We start from the raw sequence: 21,688 nt of genomic DNA on the forward strand, positions 1-21,688 counted from the left end.
AGGCTCCAGAACTTCATCTTAATCGGCCTGCTCGATGGTAGTCCTTGTGAGTAGATGGCTTCAGTCGTAGTGCCTTTGTGGCTCCGTCTCAGGGTCATGTAAAAGGATGAGTAGACATCTCTTCAAGGGATAACCCTTGTCCGTTAGAATCCATCCATGGAGTTTGAGTGGTGAAATGAAGAGCTATGGCAGCCTGAACTGGCGAAGGATGAAAAAGTCATGGCAACTGCCAGGAAAGTGAGCCCCATGCACAGGTAGCGCTTGCTCTGCTTATAGACCCGCTGAACATTAAGAGAGTGGAAGCTCTACCTATTGATGAGTCTCACTGGCCAATCAGTTGGTGCATTGGTGGCCACATATGTGCAGTCAATGCTGCCTTTCACTTGTGGAAATCAATGATGGAGGCAAATCTTACTGTCCTTTGACCCCGCGAGGCCCTATCTGTTTAAAATTGTATGTTCTCGCTAATAGGGCATCAGTGACCTACGGGATGCAATGGTGTGCAGCCATTTGCAAGACGTCACTATTATGCACAGCTGATCTTTGGAAGAAGCCAGAGGCAAAGAAAATCAAAGCCAGGGTGACTTTTACGCCTACTGGCAGAGCATGGCGAACAGTGCTGTGAAGTTTAAGGTCTTCTGTGATGAGGGCACTAATCTCAATGATGATCTGCCTGGATAGGCACTGTCTCCTGCAGCTCCATCTTTGGCGATAGATCATACGCTAAGGATATGGCCTCCGTTGCCTTCCTGCCCTTCGTCCCTCTCCTGTGTCCTCCTCATGCCCGGGGCTCTGCCTCTGCTGCTGATGATGTTGATCCTCATCACCACTAGACCCAAAATCTGAGAATCTTGCTCCCATTACCAGCTGCAGCCTTCTTGAACTCAGCTGGACTCCCAAGAATGTCTGCAAAACTAACCCCTCCTCTTATTCCCCCACAATGTCAGGAGGGTCATGACCCTTTGCACTGCCCTAGCACATACAGACCATTCTCCCCACAACCTCTACACACCCGATGACACTTGTGTTCCAATGGCTGAATGCTCCTGTCAGCTGTGCTCGCTTTTATGAGCCCACCTAATTGCATGGTGCGGCCATGACTGGCTCCCTGCTGTGCTGCTGCCTCCATGCACTTGGTCTGTCTCTGATCCAGTATGCAACATGTGCGCCCCCGCCAAAATCCCAAACTGCCACTTAATGAGTTGACAGTGAGTTCACTAACTACATTAATTGGCTTCATTCCCAAATCGGGCGTGTTTCTGGGTGCCACTTTGCCCCGCCCTGAGGAATATCACTGGTGGCAGGAACAGCAATGGGAAACCGGCATGCCAGCCAGTAGTGCTATTTTTCGTGCCAGCCCGCCTCTGTTCCTGCCCCATCCAGACCTAAAAATCCTGCCCTAGTTGTCTGGTCTGTTGTGGTCCAGCAGTATTGAAAATACTTCTACATACAAAGGGTGGTAGACGTCTGGAGCTCTGCCATAAATGGCAATTGATGCTAGATCAATTGTTAACTTTAAATCTGAGACTGATAGATTTTTGTTAACCAATGGTATTAAGAGACATGGGGCAAAGGCAGGTGTTTGGAGACAGGTCACAGATCAGCCAAGATCTCATTGAATGGAGGAACAGACCTACTCCTGTACCAATGTATAGACCTGATCTGTGGTGATCTAATAATAGGGCATGTATTAGTCGGATCTATGATGGCCTAATAATGCTGTCTTTATAGGGCTGATCCATAAAAATCTAATAATGGTATATTCAAGGATTTAATGTCTACATATTAAGATTTATTGATTTTTTATTTATTTAGAGATACAGCACTGAAACAGGCTCTTCGGCCCACCGAGTCTGTGCCGACCAAGAACCACTCATTTATACTAACCCTACAGTAATCCCATATTCCCTACCACCTACCTACACTAGGGGCAATTTACAATGGCCAATTTACCTATCACCTGCAAGTCTTTGGCGGTGGGAGGAAACCGGAGCACCTGGCAAAAACCCACGCGGTCACAGGGAGAACTTGCAAACTCCGCACAGGCATTACCCAGAATTGAACCCAGGTCCCTAGAGCTGTGAGGCTGTGGTGCTAACCACTGCGCCACTGTGCCACCCACTGCGCCATTGCAGCATAAAGTAGGTGTATTAATTATTACATGTATCTAAATCACTGATGGTTTGGTGCAGGCAGTGTTTTTATGGTAGTCATTTGCAATTCAATCTATTTATAAATCAAGCTTCCCCTATCACAACCAACTACCACCAAAGCCACCAGCAAAAATCAAATCGATTGACTGAATTTCTTTGATTGCTTCTCATTAAAACTTTCCTTTTCATTTTTATTAACACCACGCAGAAGCAGCTTGCCTAATTAATCAGTGTATAATGACAAGTAGAACTGAATAATTGGTATTACACTAGTAAAGAATGGCACATACATGTACTTGATTACAAAGCATTCCCCTCTCCAAAGGCAAGAATCTCTTTCATAGCTTGTTGCAGCCCAGATGGCAGCTTTAGTCTGTAAGCTGTTAAAGCTACTCTTCAGAATTCAGGTCACAAAACCACCAAATCTATCCAGTAGATCATAGGAACATAGGAGCAGGAGTAGGCCATTCAGCCCATCGAGCTTGCTCCGCCATTCAATTAGATCATGGCTGATCATCTACCTCAATGCCATTTTTCCCCACTATCCCCATATCCCTTAATGTCATTAGTATCCAGATATTTATCAATTTCTGTCTTGAACATGCTCAATGATTGAGTTTCCACCGCCCTCTGGGATAGAAAATCCCAAAGATTAACCACCTTCTGAGTGAAGAAATTCCTCCTCATCTCAGTCTTAAATGGCCTACCCCTTATTCTGAGACTATGACCCTGGTTCTAGACTCACCAGGCAGGGGAAATGTCATATCTACATCCACCCTGTCACACCCTGTAAGAATTTTGTAAGTTTCAATGAGATCACCTTTCACTCTTCGAAACTCTAGAGAATACAGGCCCAGTTTCCTCAATGTCTCCTCATGAAACAATCCCACCATTCCAGGGATTAGTCTGGTGAACCTCTGTTGCAGTCCCTCTATGGCAAGTATATCCTTCCTTAGATAAGGAGACCAAAACCGTACACAATACTTCAGGTGCGGTCTCACCAATTGCAATTGCCATTCTTTATTCTTGTACTCAAAACCCATTGCGATGAAGGCCAACATATAATTTGCCTTCTTAATTGCTTGCTACACCCGCAGGCTTGCTTTTCGTGACTCATGAACAAGGACAACTGGGACATTAACACTTCCCAACCTCTCACTGTTTTTCCTACCAAAGTGTGTCAGAATGCTATAACACATTTGTTGCAGCCACAGTTTTATCACAAAATCTTTTCAAATGTTTTTGTTTATTTAAATACTTTACATATTTATTTGTTTTTTTAATAACTTAATACAATAAAAATATGAACTCTTCTGCAATCTTTACATTCTTACCATATTTTTCACGAAATCAGTGAGGGAAAATCTTCAAATATATTTTCATATCACAGAATTACGTATTCTCAACTCTATAAATTATTATCCATCTTTTTCCATAAACCATATGATCATTTTTCCTACTCTAATATGTATGGTTTTATGAGAAACTGTCTATCTACTTCCAGTAATCCCATATAGCCTATTCATGAAATTAATAATATATAAGCATCATCTCATGACGACACCCTGTCATCAATTTCTTAATGCAGCAGAATCGTTTTTAGAGATATCCTAAACGTAATCTCCAAAGAGGTCTGTATCCTTGCATTTTCCATTTTAGTTTCCTCATCAGACAGAAGGTTGACATAAAATAGTGCAGAAAAATGTCTTAGTGACCTCTGTCAATGCTAATTTATGATTGGCTAACAGCTGATGGGGTTGCTTGGTAGAAAATTAAGATATATTAGATTCATTGTTGCACCAGAGCCCTTAAACTAGGAGGCCAACTAAGATCTGGTGAAAGCTGTTCACTGGTGGATTTGAATGACAGATCTCTCTTTCTCTTTGGCCTCCTTATCTCGAGAGACAATGGATAAGCGCCTGGAGGTGGTCAGTGGTTTGTGAAGCAGCACCTGAAGTGGCTATAAAGGCCAATTCTAGAGTGACAGACTCTTCCACAGGTGCTGCAGAAAAATTTGTTTGTCGGGGCATTGTATTCCCTATGGTATAGGTTAACCTATAGGTTATTTAGAACCTAGGTACATTTATAAAAAGAACTATGAAGTACTGATAAGATCCTGTTTGATTAAAATCCATTGCAAGTGTAAAGCTTGCCACAGTTTTTCTGATGGCAAGCCATTTTCTTTCTTATTAGATGGCTTTGCTGTACAAAAGCCTAGTTGTAAATTGTATGTTTATACAGCAACAATAATCATCACTCTCCATACTGTGGCAAGGATTAATAGGTACTGCTGGCACTGCTCTGGTTCAATAAAGAGGTCACCCTACTGCCGACATGGACTTGATGGGCTGAATGGCCTCTTTCTGTGCCGTACATAACTCTATGACTCTACTCAAAAAATACATTTTGTAGCTTTTCTTTCATGTATTAAAAAGATAGGCCATTGCCTAGAGAATAAATTGAGGTAAAAGTCATTATAAAGGTTAATGGACTGCTGGCTTTCATCACAGGAGATACATGGAACATAAAAGTAAACAAATATTACTGCAAGTATATAGAACACTGATAATTTGGAACAATGTGTTCAGTTTTGGTCTTCCCACTTTAGGAAGGTTATACTTTTCTTGGGGAAAGTCCAACAATGGTTCACCAGGGTGATGCTTGGGATGAAGGGTTGGAGTTATGATGAGATACTGGATGAATGCTGGATACATTCCTTGACAATATGAAGGTGAAAGGTGACCTGATTGAGAGGTTTAAAATAATTCAGGCAATTTGCTGAATAGACAGACAATGATTCATCCCTTTAGTAGAGGAATCCAGAACAAGGGCACAAAAGGGGAATGAATTAGAAAGACCGTTGCACCACTATAAGTGAAGTGGGGCAGAACATCCTCAGCCAGCCAGCCCTGTAGGGTGTAGCCAGAGCTCTGTGGAACATTGTTCAAGTCAGAGCAAAACATTGACCGGGATTCTACTGCAGGGGGTAAGTCCCGAAGTCGGGGCCAAATGCAGGTCCCAAGCCCGCATGGCGGAGCCTTTGTCCAATTAAGAATGGCAGGCTGGCTCTACACTCTGCTCTGCTGGCCTAATCAGAGATGGCCGCTGCTGAGGCTGCAAGGAAAATGAGGGACTGCCTCCATTTTGATGTGCTCTCACAGGGGAGTTCGAGATTTTTTTTCTCTGGCGGGGTCAGACAGACAGGCCTGGCAATTGGAGGGGTAACCCCTCCAGTGGCGATGTTGGGTCTGTGGGGGCGGCCTTTGCTACTGGGGGCCTCCTCGTTAGGCCATGGTGCCTCCAAATGCAATGGCCTCTTCCTGGGAAGCCACTGGGAGGTTGCCTCCATGCAGTTGGCGGCCTTCCCACATGACCACGGGGACTCTCCATCACTGGCAAGATGCCAGAGGCCTGGGGAAATGGCCTTGATTGGGCCTTTAATTGCTTAAATTGACCACCTGCCTCCGGTTGGTAAAATGGCCTGGCCAAGGAACTGCATTGGGGAGCCCTCTTGACACACCTCCCTGCTATTTTACCAGCCCATCCCACCCCCCACCCCACCTCCTAGCCTGCTACCCAGAGGCCAGTAAAATCTTGCCCATTGAATCAGGCTCAAAATAAAGGATAACCTAAATTTTTGAATTCTTTCCCAAGATACTAAGCCCAATCTGGAATGATACTTGACCCCTCTGGAATCGATTATCGTTCCATTCAGTGGTTGGACCTTAGGTCTAGAACGGAATCCACATCTTCTCTTAGGAGATGTAAACACTGCTGTCCCAATGGGGAAGCGTCAGGCATGATTCCTAGGAGAATCCTGGAATACCCCCAGTCGAGCTCCCAAATTGTTGCTGCAACATGAGTAAGGTGGGTATACTGAGCACCAGTTCCACCTCCGTTGGAATAAGCTAAAATATTGTTATTGCAGTGATAACACAGTGATCTGGGGTTTCCCCAAATTTCATTTCTTATGCTGACCCTGCCCTGTTAGCCCTCAAAGCAGCAGGATTTCAATTCTATCATCATAGAATTTAAACTAGACTGGATAAGAACAAATCCAGAGAAAACATATTCAGTCGAAAGATTGTGGGGATGTAAAATGTATTGCCCAGACGTAAAGTCAATTGAGGAGTTTACAATGGAGAAAAATATTTACCAGGGATGTAAGAATAGTAGTGGAATTAGAGTAGAGGCAAGGAATTCTGAATTAAATGTCTGAGCTGCCACAATCAACAAAAGTGACTTCAGTCAATTCGACTTTTCTTCCTATTTTCCTATATAGTGGGACAGTAGCATAGTGATAACGTTACTGGACTAGTAATCCAGAGGTCTGGGCTAATGCCCCAGAGACATGAGTTAAAATACCACCAGGACAGCTGGCAGAATTTAAATTCAATTAATTAATAAATCTGGAATAAAATTAATAATGATCATGAAACTACCGGATTGTGATAAAAACCCATCTGGTTCGCTAATGTCCTTCAGGGAAGGAACTCTACCATCCTTACCCAGCCTGGCCCTCCTTTGTGCTGTGTTAAATGGGCTAGATTCAGAATAGATTGAGCAACTCAAAACTGGGTATACGTGAGGCACTGTGGGCCATCAGCAGCAGCAGAATTGTATTCCACTGTAATCTGTACCTCATGACCCAATGTATCCCTCACTCTACCACTACCATCAACCCAGGAGACCAACCCTGTTTCAGTGAGGAGTGTAGGAGAGAATGCCAAGAACAGCACCAGGCATACCTAAAAATAAGATGCCTATCCGGTGAAGATAAAACACAGGGCTACCTGCTAAACAACAGAAGCAGCGTGTTATAGACAGTGCTCAGCGATCCCACAAGCAATGGCTCAGACCAAAGCTCTGCAGTCCTGCCACATCCAGTCATGAATGGTGGTGGACAATTAAACAACTAACGGGAGGAAGAGACTCCACAAACATCCCCATCCTCAATGATGATGGAGCCCAGCACATCAGTGCAAAAGACATTTGCAACCATCTACAGCCAGAAGTGCTGAGTTGATGATCCATCTTGGCCTCCTCCTAAGCTCCCCACCATATTAGATGCAAGTCTTCAGACAATTCGATTTACTCTACATGATATCAAGAAACGGTTGAAGGCACTGGATTCTGCAAAGGCCCTGACAACATTCCAGCAATAGTACCGAAGACTTGCTCTCTAGAACTAGCTACGCATCTAACCAAGCTGTTCCAGTACAGCTACAAAACTGGCACCTACCTGACAGTGTGAAAAATTGCCCAGCTATGTCCTGCCCACAAAAAGCAGGACAAATCCAATCCAGTCAATTACTGCCCATCAGTCTACTCTAATCATCAGCAATGTGATGGAAGGTGTCATTGACAGTGCTATTTACTTACTCAGCAACAACCTGCTCACCAATACTTAGTTTGGGCTCTGCCAGGGCCACCCAGCTCCAGACCTCATTACAGCCTTCGTCCAAACATGGATAAAAAAGCTGAATTCCAGAGATGAGGTGAGAGTAACTGCGTTTGACATCAAGGCAGCTTTTGACCGAGTGTGGCAACAAGGATCTCTATCAAAACTGGAGTCAATGGGAGTCGGACTTCCAGTGGAAAACTTTCCACTGCTTGGAGTCATACCTAGCACAAGGAAGATGGCTGTGGTTGTTGGAGGCTAATCATCTCAGCCCCAGGACATCACTGCAGGAGTTCCTGAGGGTGGTGTCTTAGGCTCAACCATCTTCAGCTGTTTCATCAATGACCTTCCCTCCATCGTAAGGTCAGAAGTGAGGATATTTGCTAATAATTGTACAGTGTTCAGTACCATTAATGACTCCTCAGATACTGAAGCAGTCCATGTCCACATGCAACACTACCTGGACAACATTCAGGCTTGGGCTGACAAATGGCAAATAGCATTTCTGCCGTATAAGTGCCAGGCATTGACCATCTCCAACAAGAAAGAATATAACCCTTGACATTCAATGGCATTACCATTGCTGAATTCCCCACTATCAACATAAATACTGTGGCTACAAGAGCAGATCTGAGGCTGGGAATTCTGTGGTGAGTAACGCACCTCCTGTCTCCCTAAAGCCTGTCCACCATCTTCAAGGCATATGTCAAGAGCTTAGGTGCACCTAGAGTGCTGTTAGGATGGGTCACGCTAGATTTTCACCCACTGAGAGTGAAGGAACAGCGATTATAGATATACTACATCTACTGGTTCTCCCTTGTCTACCCTACTTGTTAAATTCTCAAAAAACTTTACGAGATTTGTCAGACATAGTTTCCCTTTCATAAAACCATTTCAATTCTCCCTTTTAAGCATTGGTAAATCAAGGTACTGAGAAAGCCACAAAGTAGTTTCTATTCACCTAACACCTCTGACTTGCCCATGCTGCCACAGTATTTATATGGCTGATCCAGTTAGGTTTCTGGTCAACGGTAACCCCCAAGGATGTTGATGGTGGGGGATTCAGCAATGGTAATGCCATTGAATGTCAAGGGGAGATGGTTAGATTCTTTTTTGTTGGAGATGGTTTTTGCTTGGCATTTGTACGGCATCAATGCTATTTGCCATTCACCTTACATCCTTTTACCTAATGACAGAGAAGAAAGTAGGAAGTTGGCAAGAGGCAAGGCTTAAGGACCCTTCTCCGATCAAGCATGTGTAAGGGAGGTGCTGGAGTTTAATCAGCCAAGACTGTGCAGCTGACCAGCAAAGTGCATTGATAAGATTGTTGTTGCTTGCGCATTGGCTTATAAGTTTATTTGGAGCTAAATAAAAAGAATTGCAGTTCTGGTGTTAGGTCAACCTGTGTTAAAACAAAATATCTTGTTCTTGACTTTTCTTCACGGTATCTTTCAGGTTGAAACCACTCACATTTAGCAAAATATACCAATTTAGAAACTCTGCATTTCATTAATGTGGTGCATCTGTCCACAGGGATAAACTTGCTGGATTGAGGCAAATTGACTTTTAATGTATTAATTATGATTAGTGGAAAAACTATTTGGGTTGATCTTACCAGAAATGTTTTCTTTTAACTGTTTGTTTTATCATGCAAGTATCCAATTAAATCCAATGTGGTTTTTTTTGGCAAAGTGACAATGGATTGGTGTCCAACATCTCTTTGCCTAAATTTTCCTCTTTGACTGGAGTTCTGCTGGAACTGTGATGGGACAGGCTTTCTGCATGCCCATTTGGCTATGCCTTCTCCCATTGTACATCCTGGTGTTAGACTTAATACAACAGCAACAAGAGCTTGCATTTACATAGGGCCTTTAATGTAATAAAATGACCCAAGGCACTCCATAGGTTTAGTTTAGTTTAGTTTAGAGATACAGCACTGAAACAGGCCCTTCGGCCCACCGAGTCTGTGCCGACCATCAACCACCCATCTATACTAATCCTACACTAATCCCATATTCCTACCACATCCCCACCTGTCCCTATATTTCCCTACCACCTACCTATACTAGGGGCAATTTATAATGGCCAATTAACCTAGCAACCTGCAAGTCTTTGGCATGTGGGAGGAAACCGGAGCACCCGGAGGAAACCCACGCAGACACAGGGAGAACTTGCAAACTCCACACAGGCAGTACCCAGAATTGAACCCGGGTCGCTGGAGCTGTGAGGCTGTGGTGCTAACCACTGCGCCACTGTGCCGCCCCAAGTGCTGAATCAGACAAAAATTGACACTGAACCTAAGAAATAGTAGGACAAGTGACTAAAAGCTTGATCAAAGAAATATATTTTGAAGAACATCTCAAAGGAGGAGAGAGAAGTGGACAAGCAGAGAGGCTTAGGGACTGAATTCCAGAAGTTAAGATATAGCTGGCTGAAAGTATGGCTGCCAATGGTGGGGTGAAGGAAATAGGTGATGTCAAAAGGCTGAAGCTGGAGGAATCAGAGTTCTCAGAGTGCTGCAGGGCAAGAGCAGGTTTGAAAATTAGAGAGGGACAAGGCAATGGAGTGATTTGAATATGAGAAAAAGGATTTTAAAGTCGCGGTATTGATCGACCAGGAGCCAATGTAGGCCAGCAAGCACCTGGGTGAACAGTACTTTGTACAAGCCAGGATACAGGCAGCAGAGTTTTGGATGAGCTCAAGTTTGGAGAGTGGAGGAGAACATTGGAATAGTCCAGTCTGGAGGTACAAAAAACAATAGATTAGGGTTTCAGCAACAGATTGGCTGAGGGCAGGGGTGGAGATGGCAATATTGTGCAGCTGAAAGTCAATATTATGAGATGAAATATTATCATATTTTTGAGGGCACTTGACGGTATTCCCACAATGGGCTCACCTCTTGGGAAGGAGTGTAATATGGTTGCTGACAGGCATAAGAGCTTGCAGCAGTTGAGCACTGCTAGATTCCTCTGGGGAGACTGAAGAGTAAACCCATTCTTTAAAAATCTTTAGTATTTGCAAGGTTTGGAACATTAGTTGTTCTCCAATATCTCTAAACCCAGCTCCCAGGCTGTCGTGCTTGTGCCCTCTTTGAATTGGCATCCTTCCATTTGTAAGATATGATGGGAATGCAGCCTCAGAACTTTGGTGAGGTCAGATGAGATCATTTCCTGCACTTCTTTTGATGGTTGAACAAACCAGTTCTGGGAAGGCAAAGTTTGCCACAAGTGCCACACAGGAAGTTGTCCCTTGCAGATTGATCTCTGCTGACGCCTTGTTTGCAGGGTTGGCATCTGCTTTGGAACTTCTGAAACCACATGTCATCACGGTGGCGAATTCCTGCCCACAACTGGTGTCACTATTTGCATTGATCGTCAGCTTGAGGTTCCCTCTTGTCGTGATTAATGTTGAGGGCTTTCATGAGATCAGACTCAACAACACACCACTGGAAGCAGTCAGCAAATTCTGCTACCTTGGATCTACAGTGACAGACAACCTGTCTCTTGATGAAGAGCTCACAGCTCTCTTTGAATGTGACTAACATTTTAGTGCTAATTAGAAGCAAATTAATGCATTTTTGTCAATCAATAAGGTTCAAACTGCTTGAAACCTTTACAGTTGCTGAACAAAAGGAAGCTTTAATCCCAGCATACTTAATTAGGTGCAAATTAGATCCCAAAGGCAAAGGACAGCAGTTCAACACACTGCACCCCCCTTAGCCATAATTTTTCTCACATGAATCAAATTAGAAGTTCTAAAGATACAGAAATGCTATTATATGCCTGCAGTTGCGATTGATAATACAGATCCAGTTCTGTGTCTTCAAAATCTTTAACATTTTCAAAGTTAAAATTACAAGCACAAATCAGCTTCAGTAGAGCTGTCCTCGAGGTTGGGGTAAAAGATTATTCACGGAAAGCACAAGCACCTTTATTCCACACATTCTACAGTATTTTACCTCATGAGTCTGGGGAGGGAGACTGCGCATTATATCCCACTGGGTAGCCTATTCTTCAAGATAGTGATTGAAGCGCACTAAATACCGAGGTGAATCCGATAAAAACATAATATTGTCCTTGAAATTCTTTCCAAATTGCCTTGAATGGACACTCTGAAACTGTTCTCGGAGAGCTTAATGCAAATCACATTAAATTAAAAAATTTAAATGAGTTACATTGCTGAGCTGTTAGTGTGGGCAGCTCTGTAAAATGACCATGAAAGTGATTTGAAGCGGAACAAATGAGTGGAATGGTTTTGTACAAAAGCAAAATACTGCAGATACTGGAAATCTGAGATAAAAAGAAAATGCTGGGAATACTCAGCAGGCCAGGCAGCATCTGCTGAGAGAGAAACAGTTAACGTTGGAATTTTACCTTGTGGCAGAGGTCCTGCCCACCGTCAAAAAAGTCGGGGCAAGCCGACCTCCGCCGGGCCTGGAAGTCATGCAGCGATTTTGCGCGGCCCAAGACCTTAATTGGAAGAGGTTGGGCCTTCGTGCTATCTGAGGCCAATCAGCGTGCTGGGACTGCACCCGGCCAGGACCAGCAAGATGGAAGAGGCCCTGGAATACAGGTGTGTGTGGGGCCCCACCGGGAACAATTAGCTGGGCTTCTGCGTGGGGGATGGGAGTCGTTCAAGAGGGTGGGTGGAGGTGTTACAGCGGGGTTGGCTTGTGCCATGGGGGGCCCTTCATGCGGCACAGGGTGCCCTATCAGGAGGGCCCAATACCCGCAAGAAGGCCGCCAGATTTAACTGGGCAGCCTGCTCAGGTGGCAAAGTGACAGTCTGCCGCTGGTAAAACACCACTGGAGGTGGTAGGAGGCCCTTAAGTGACCATTAATTGGCTTGGGATGAGCGGGCTGTTTGCCACCTCCCCTGCTGCTGGTAAAATTGCAGTGGAGGCAGTAAGTGATGGGAATGGCGCGCCCCACTGCACACTCAATTTTACGCCCCCTTCCCCACCTTCAGCCCACTTCTGGGGGTGGGCAGGGGGCGGGGGGGTTATAAAATTCCGGCCAACATTTCTGTAACCTTTGGTAGACCTAAAATGTTAACTCTGTTTTTATCTCCACAAATGCTGCTGAGTATTTCCAGGAATTATTTTATACTTTGTTAATTCTTGAAAGCACTCTCAGAGTTGTCAAAATGTATTTGCTGTTTGAAGGTTTTGCCTTTGATAAGTTTTCTCTTATTAGTGTTTAAGATAAAACAAAGTGGCACTCTTTTCCCATGCAATTGCAGGAGGTGTAATACCTGCCCTTTTATCTCCTCTCTCCTCACCATCCAAGGCTCCAAACACTCCTTCCAGTGAAGCAGTGATTTACTTGTACTTCTTTCAATTTAGTATACTGTACTCACTGCTCATAATGCAGTCTCCTCTACGTTGGGGAGACCAAATGCGGATTCGGTGACTGCTTTGCAGAACACCTCCGCTCAATCCGCAAGCATGACCCCAAGCTTACGGTTGCTTGCCAATTTAATTCACCACTCAACATTGAGTTCAACAAATTCAGACCATCACCGCCATTTTGATTTTTTTTTTACATTGTATCAGGGATGGGCAATAAATGCTGGCCTGGCCAGCGATGCCCACATCCCATGAAACGAATAAAAAAAGTCTTAAACTTGTTTTTCATGTTTTTGCTTTCAGACAGAGCTGTTCATTATTTTGCCATTAACACTCTCTCTGGACAAATGCTTTGTCTTTTGCTATGGCTATTACTACTCCCTTTGCCTTTGGTTCCATGACATCGCTGTCATCTAATCTCTCCTGCCCTCTGCCCTATCACAGACCTTCCCTTTTGTTCTTCTTCCCCCCTCCCCTTTCACTTGCTCAAAGCCTTTTCTAAAACATTTCTAACCTTTGCCAGTTCTGATGAAAGGTCACAGAACTGCAACATTGGCCGGGAGCTGGCCACCGACTGAAACGTCGGTGGCAAACCCGCTTCTGCCTCGCCGAGAGAACCGTTCCTTTTTTTACGGGTCCCCAGGCTTTAAGTGTTCCGAGGCGGGACTTCCACCAGCTTCAGGGAGGAAGTCCCGCCTCATTAAGCTGACAGCCAATCAGCGGGCCAGCAGCTCTTAGTCCCAGCAGTGCCACTGGGAGCGTTGGCCACTGCTGGGACTGTAGCCCAGCCAACCGCAGAGGAAGACATGGAGCGGACAGTTAAGGTATGTTTTGGTTGCCTCGCTGGGGGTAATCGGTCGGGCCCTGGCGAGGCAAGGGTGGTCGGTTTGGGGGAAGGGGACGTGGTGGGTGCTGGGGGTGGTTGGGATAGCGGGGGCGGCCCTCCATCTGGCACCCTGTGTCCAAAGAGCAGGGCACCCCCTCTCCCCCCACCCCGGGACAATCAGCAGCCACCTGGTTTTCCCAAGCAGCTTTTCCTGGCTCCAGGGCACCCGCGTGCCACGCGTAAAATCCGCATGGAGGCGGGCGAGGGCCCTTAAGTGGCCATTAAATGTCCTTGATTGGCCTGGGGCGGGAGGGCCATTTTTCGCCTCCCCCCCCCTCTCCCCCCCGCCCTACGCAAAGGGTGGCGAAGGCGGAAGCACGTCAGGAAAGCCTCCCGGAGCCCCCTGCTCCATTTTACGCCACCTGCACCAGCACCACCCCCCCCCCCCCCTCCACCCCCAGCCACCATCCTGCTCGTTGGGTTGGCATAAAGTTCCGGCCGTTAACTCTGTTTGTCTCTCCACAGATGCTGTATTTCCACCAATTCCTGTTCTGACTATTTTCTATAAGTTTCTCTTGCAGAGAGCCGTCATTGACACAATGGGTCAAATGGCCTCCTTCTGTGCTGTAACCATTTTATGATTCTATGATAACGCTGCTATATGTTTTTCTGTGTTCTGGTACATTAGTGATGTTCATGCCAATCTTTATTTAAAATCTTCCAGCAAAGTCTTCCTCTGCTCCAGTGCAATTTAGTTTACAAGTCACATAATCTTGTGACATTCAATGCTGAGATCAATATTGATGTACAGTTACAATGTTTTAGTATTGTTAAAAAGATTCAATCTCTGCCCACCAACAGTATCAATTTTTTTTGTTCCTTTCTTTCCTATCAAAGAACCAATGACAATCCACGATGTGTAACTTCAGAAGCAGCTTAACAAGCAATGAATAAATAATAGCACAATGGCTTAATGTATTATTGTTATGGAGTAAATAATAATTTTTCTAATAGTTCAAAGGGAAGCAAAAACATGTTGCAATATAATTGGCCCAATGGGACTAAACCATGAGCAATGACTTGATACAAAAGCTGATCCCAAATGCTTTAGCTCGTGAGTAGGAGGTAAGTGAGTGATGATGTTGTGGGGCAGCGGGGAATTACCATTCAGTTTTAAAGCTTTGATTTCAGTTATTACAACCAGGAAATTTCAGTCAATACAGAAATGTGATGTTACAGTACATAACAGAAAGTCAAACTAAATTACTGTATTAAGAATGTGCATTATAGTTTGATTTGATGTAAAAATAATAATTGTTGTACCCTTGCAGGTTCTCCCATGTGAGTACTGATTTACACCATGGACACAGCAGGGTATTTTTGAGTGTGGATAAGACTGAACATATGTGACCCAATAGGGAAAAGAGAAAGAAGAAGCCTTTGTTAGGCTCGCATCTCTGTTGCCATAGTAACAACTAGGCTGATCCCGTTATGAAAGTAGCATGAAGCTATACCGTACTTTTGGTTTGACTTCCACAGATGGTGTTATAGAGATAGTCTTGTGCATAACACGATATCTATTAGAAGGCAATTCTTTATTGGATCTCATGGGCAGATTCAGCAGTCCTCAGTGCTGCAAGAGTAGGTACACAGTCAATACAAAAGACCACAGAATTGGGACACCAGGTCCTGTGCCAATGTCCTATTATGCTGCAGTTCAATGCTTTTCTGCATTTCTGAGTTACAGTGCTTAGGTCTTTTTGTGCCGTAGCATCATTAAAAGCACAATTTTGACACAAAATGATTTATAATTTTGCAGGATTTGTCCCAAATTTGCTCTTCTTTGTTTGGCTATTTGCAGAGGCAGAAAGAGATGCTTTATGGGTGAAGAAGTTCTTAAATTGTTATGGGTTTTGCTTTTGTTGTTACAATATTTTGTGTTCTTTTTTGTAATGGGTTGTTTCATTAAAAATGTAACAGTATTTTTCTAAATTTCTTGATTCTTTTTAATAAATATTTATTTTCATAAAAAAAGACTCGAGTATCAATTTTTACTCCTTTAGGTAATTTTATCCTCAACGTTCCAAGCAAGAGTATTTCATTGTTGAAGCAAAACAAGATGAAAGAAGGCATGCCAGTGATATCAGCAGATAGACATTAAACCATATATTTAGTCCTTGGCATATGTGTCTGCCAATGGTTAATAATGACTGCCTCAGCTTGGTCTTGATCTACAGGGCAGAACTTTGGCATCTGCATCAAGGATACCTGTAAACAACTTGCAAAATATGGATGGCGTGTGTTCTGCTGAAGTATGAGTATACAGGAGATACAGTGAAAGAGAAGTAAGATTGTGTGAAAGCTTGGCAAGGGCAAGCAGTAAACATGATTTGACAGGTAATACTTTGTGGCATTGAATTTTGATCCCTCTATCTGGTGCACTGTCGAGTACTCTTGCCACAATCCTGAAAGTGTACCATCTTCACTTGCATCTGTTTCCTGATCCTTCAGGCACTGTAGGCAGTGCGGAGCCTGGGTGTCAGTAGCATGTAATAAAAGCAAAATACTGCAGATGCTGGAAATCTGAAATAAAAACAAAAAGTGCTGGAAATACTCAGCAGGTCTGACAGCATCTGTGGAGAGAGAAGCAAAGTTAACGTTTCAGGTCTGTGACCCTTCCTCATCACTAGCAAAGGTTAGAAAAGAATTAGGCTTTAAGCAAGTGAAGGGGAGGGGGTGGGTGAGAGAACTAAGGGGATGGTGTTTGATAGTGCAGGAGAGATTAAATAATAAAGCTGTCCTGGGACGAAGGCAAAGAATGTGTTAATGCTTGTGGTGAAAGACAAAGCATGAGTCCAGAGAGAGTATTAATAGCAGAATAATGAGCAGCTCTGACTACATGAAAACTAGGCACATGGTTAAAAAATAAAATATTTAAAAGAAAGGCCAGTCATGCTCTGAAGTTATTGAACTCAATGTTCAGTTTGCAAAGCTGTAGCGAGTCTAATCGAATGATCAGGTGCTGCTGTTCGAGCTTGCATTGATATTCACTGAAACACTGGAGCATGCCAAAGACAGAAATGTTGGCATGAGAGCAGGGAGGGGTGTTGAAATGGCAAGCAACCAAAAGCTCGGGGTCAGTGCAATAGCATTTTCACTTGGCCTGCCCTTTTACAGGGGAATGGTAGGGGGCAGTACTGCTTTGCCATTTACTCAGAGACTTTGGGCTGGATTTTATGTTGAAGCCGCAGGTTCCAACTGAGGGACCAGAAGAGGATGCAGCGTTCATTGGGGCCACAACTGGCCATTCGCACATAATCAAGTGGCGGCCGGCCAATTAGGGTGAATGAGATGCAGGGGCCATCCAATAAAGTGGACGGTGGCAGGGCCAGAGAAGCCAGCAGCAGGTGTTGGCACCATATTTAAAGGACTGCCAGCTCTGCATTCAATGTACCATTGCCAGGTATAAGGAGTTCTTCAGGGGAGAAAGGCTGCACAATGATGGTAGAAGGTAGCCCCACACTTGGCAATCTTCCCGAGGGACGGTTGGAGGAGAGCTGGCACCTAAGCAAGCAAGACTAGCTGCAGAAAACGGAGGAGATCAGCAACGTGGGATGACACCAAGGGCCTGGATTCAGTGCCGCAAGCGGCTCAATGACCTCATTCCGGCAGTGAAAGTGAGTACCTCTTAAAGCCTTCAGCTCTTGTGCTTTGCATTTGTCAGAGGAAGAGGGTGCATTGGGACAAGAGGGAGTGCCCACCCAGACGTGGGCAAAGGGTCATGGTATAAAGACAATCTGCCTGAGGCATGGTGAAATGGTGCTGTAAAGGGCTTTCTTTTCATTGGAGACCCTCATGAAGTCATCACCCTCATCAGTAACAGCTGAATGACCACCAGCATATGTCTTGGGTTTGTCCACACTGGGAGAACAACAACAGTAATCTTTGTGTCTGCAGGAGAAGATAGCCCACAATCGCAGAGGGTGGGCCAAGACTGGCAATGGACTGCCAAATCTCCATGTCCTGAGCCCAATGGAGGAGGAGGCCAGGAGATGGCATGGCTGCAGGACAGATGGTGCATTGCAGAGGAGAGACAGGGGCACCTTCCCAAGACAGTGAGTAAGGTTACCATGGGGCACAAGGGCAATTCAGCAATGATGGAACCATATGCTCATGAGGCATCTGGTGCCTACAGGGGTCTCCAACATAGGGGTGATTGCTATGTCAGGAGGAGAGGTCCTTGAACCTTCAATGTCTCTGTTCTCTCTTGCAGGTCACGCAGAATGTCATCAAAGAGCCAGCAAAACAATGGGAGAGTCTGCGACCTCTGAGGAGGAGAACAGAGCCTCATAGGGTGAATCATCACCTCATACCCTTGCATCCTCCACCAGCGCAGATACTGTCATGTTGATGGATATGCAATTGTGATTAGATTCGGTCTCAGAACCTGGTGGATACAACATGCTCCCAAGCAGCTGACGGAGACTGTGACAGCCCAGGCCTCTGACAGTCAGAGGAATGTGAAAGGCCAGGCCCATGCTGAGTCCTAGGCTCACGATGTGCCTCTGGTCTCACCAGCATCACAGGAAATGCTGAAGCGAGAGATCAGGCAACATCTGGCAGAGATGCCAGAGGCTATGCACAGTCAAGTGCAGATGATGGAGGAGTCCATCCAGGCCTTGAGTGCTGCACTGACTTTGACTGATGCACAATTGGCATCCTCCACTGAGAGATTGGTGGCTCTCCTGGACAGCCACATCCAGCAGAGCACTCAGTGTCTGCAGGAGATTTGTACACATCTACATACTCTCGTCTTGACCATGAGCTTAAGGCTGCAGTGGCAAGACGAGAGACTGGACAGGGACCAGGTCCTCTACCCTCTCGGGTCAGCAGAATGGCAGAGGTCTGCCTTGCAAGGGAGGTGGAGAATCTGCCCCTTGCAGCTGAGGGTTCCTCTTAGGGTTCTACTGGTGCAGGCAGCAGCTCCTCAGTCCCTTTGCCAGTGATGCCTGATGCTCCTTCATCCCTGAAGACCGAAGGTGGTATTGTTTCTGTGTTGGAGACCCTCAATATGCCGGGGCCCATCAGACCTAAGGCATCCAGAGGACAACTGCCAAGGTCATCCCTCACCAAGGGACATAAGGTTAGCAGCCTGCCTCATCTGACAGCGCAGGGTGAGCACCATGTAGGAAAGCCGCAAAAGAATAAAGAAGAGCACATAAAGCACAGGGGATTCACGGGTGAATGTGTAATGCAAATAGAAAGGATAGCATTCATTGTCAGAGATAATAAAGACAAGCTTCTATCGCACAAGATCTCCTTCCTCTTTTTTATCGACTTTTATTCTTCATTTCAAACCTGCCTCTGTTAAAGGACTCGAGGCGAGGGATCATGCTGTGAGAGGTCAAGTCTGGACTGCACATCTGGGCGCTGGGCGAATGCTTCCTGAACAGAACTGGATATAGATAAGTCTTTATTGGTCAAAGTACAACTGGCAGTAAGAATCAAAGGATACACAAATATGTAAGGGCATTGAGAGCCTCCCTTGCATGTATCTCATGGTATTTTTCCTGCTGTCCCTGGGGTCTTTCATCTGGCAATGCTTGGCCAGCGTCCTCCTCCGCATCTTCACCACCGGAGGAGGCAGCAGGCTCCTCGCATTCCTCATTGTTCAACGCCTCCCTCCTCTGTAGTGCCAGGTTTTACAGTGCACAGTAGACTACCATGACACATGAGACCCTCGCCAGGGTATACTGAAGGGCTCCACTGGACTGATCTAGACCAATGAATCTCATCTTGAGCAGACCAATGGCTTGCTCTACAGGTGGTTCATATTGTCCCGTGGCAGGTGTACCTTTCTTCCACATCTGTGTGAGAGTTCCTCACAGTCATCAGCAGCCATGATCACAGCGGGACGCCCTTGTCTCCAAGAATCCATCCCTGAAAGCATGCGGGAGGCCGGAAAAGCTCTGGCACCTGGGACTATCTCAAAATGTAGGCATCGTGGAAACTTCCTGGGAAGTGTGCGCAGACCTGCAGGATCCATTTATGGTGGTCGCAGCCAAGTTGCACTATGAGGGAGTGGAAGCCCTTCCTGTTGATGAAGGCCGCTGGCTGGTGTGTAGGAGCCTTGATGGCCACAAGTGTGTAGTCAATGACACCCTGCACCTGGGGGAATCCAGCGTTGTTGTTGTTGCTATCTCTCCCGATGACTTCCCTTTGCAATGAGCTGCCGTCTCCATGTCACCTCCCTCAACCAGGCAAGGTTCTGAAGCCCCGTGATTCTTGAGCTCTGTTAATAAAATTTAAAACTAAGAATAAAATCTCTTAACTACCTTAATTGCCTGCTCTCCATCTGCCAGGTTTGTCGCCTGGGATTTTATTTTGGTGACAGGAGTCATGGCAGTGGGTCGTAAGGTGGAGCAGATCCCACCTCGGCAGGCAGGCAATTAACTGCCCACCATCGGGGATGCTGTCCCTTTAAGGGACAAACTCACACCTCCACAGCTGTCGGCCAATCGGAAGGCCAGCAGCTCTGCAGTACCGGCAGCATCACTAGGACCAGTGGCCATTGTCCTTACTGCAGGAGGCCTGCAGACGAGAAGAGTGATGAAGATGCCAGGAGAGATAAGTGGGGTCGGGGTTGCCAGGGCCAATCAGGCAGGCCCCAGCGACAGGGCACCTGGATTTCCCCCAAAGGACGGACACCTCCCAATCCCACAAGGAAGATGCCAGGTTTTACTTTGTAGCATCTCCCTTCAGCAGTCGGCCCCTCCGCCTTCTATTATATTATGGTGGAGGAGGGAGGAGGCCCTTAAGTGGCGATTAATTGGCCTGGTGTGGGAAGGCCGTCCTCAGCCTTCCTTACCCCAGACTAAATTGGAAGGCATCGAGAAGATGACAAGCACTTAAATCCCCCACCTTCCCATGCAATTTGATGGGCACCCCCACCCCGCCGCCCCCCCGGCACCATTCCTGTCCCGAAGGGAGCCCATAAAATTCAGCCCAATGTATCCAAGCAGTCTCACAGATGAAATGCAGCAGGTGGAAAATCAGATGAAATTTGGTGGAAAGCATACCTCAGACCTGTATGCCAAATTTTACCATCCCCGCTCCCCCCACAGATCTTCTCTATCTGTGCAATGGACACAACAGAATGGAAAATTACCCTATAGCATTAGTGTGTAACAAATAAATCATTGGCACAACCGATCTCTATCAACTTTCAAGATTTAATGTTCAACTCAACACTTCTGTGGTGCTTTGATAACATTTTGAAGTTTGCATTTTGAAAAACTGGAATTCACACAAGACATTCTCCAATGAAGGTCAGTTGAATGTAATGTGGGATATTATCCCTTTGGAGGAGTTTCACACTTTACCAATGGAACTTTGTTATTTTCTATAGGGTATGAATTCCTGACTCCCTATCTTTTCTTTGACCTGCTGGAAGTATACGAGAGTATGCTCCTGGCCGGCAGCATGTCAGAGTCCATGAGAAAAGGCATCATCACCCTCATTTACAAGCAGAAGGGGGAGAGGGCAGAAATCAGAAATTGGCGGCCCATCTCACTGCTTAATGTTGATTACAAGATTCTGTCCAAAGTCATAGCCAGTCGAGTCAAGTCTGCTCTGGAGTTGGTGATTCACCCCGATCAGACCTGTACTGTACCCGGCAGGAAGATCTCTGATAGTCCCGCGCTACTCAGGGATACGATCGCCTACGTACGGGACAGGAGGGTGGACACCTGCCTCATCAGCCTGGACCAGGAGAAGGCTTTTGACAGGATATCGCACACCTACATGATGGACGTGCTTTCCAAAATGGGGTTTGGGGAGGGAATCTGCAATTGGATACAACTGCTCTACACAAACATCAGTAGCGCAGTGTCAATCAACGGGTGGGAATCTGAAAGTTTCCCGATCAAATCTGGAGTCAGACAGGGCTGTCCTCTGTCCCC

Source organism: Heterodontus francisci, chromosome 5 (genome assembly GCF_036365525.1).
Source record: "Heterodontus francisci isolate sHetFra1 chromosome 5, sHetFra1.hap1, whole genome shotgun sequence".
NCBI lineage: Eukaryota > Metazoa > Chordata > Chondrichthyes > Heterodontiformes > Heterodontidae > Heterodontus > Heterodontus francisci.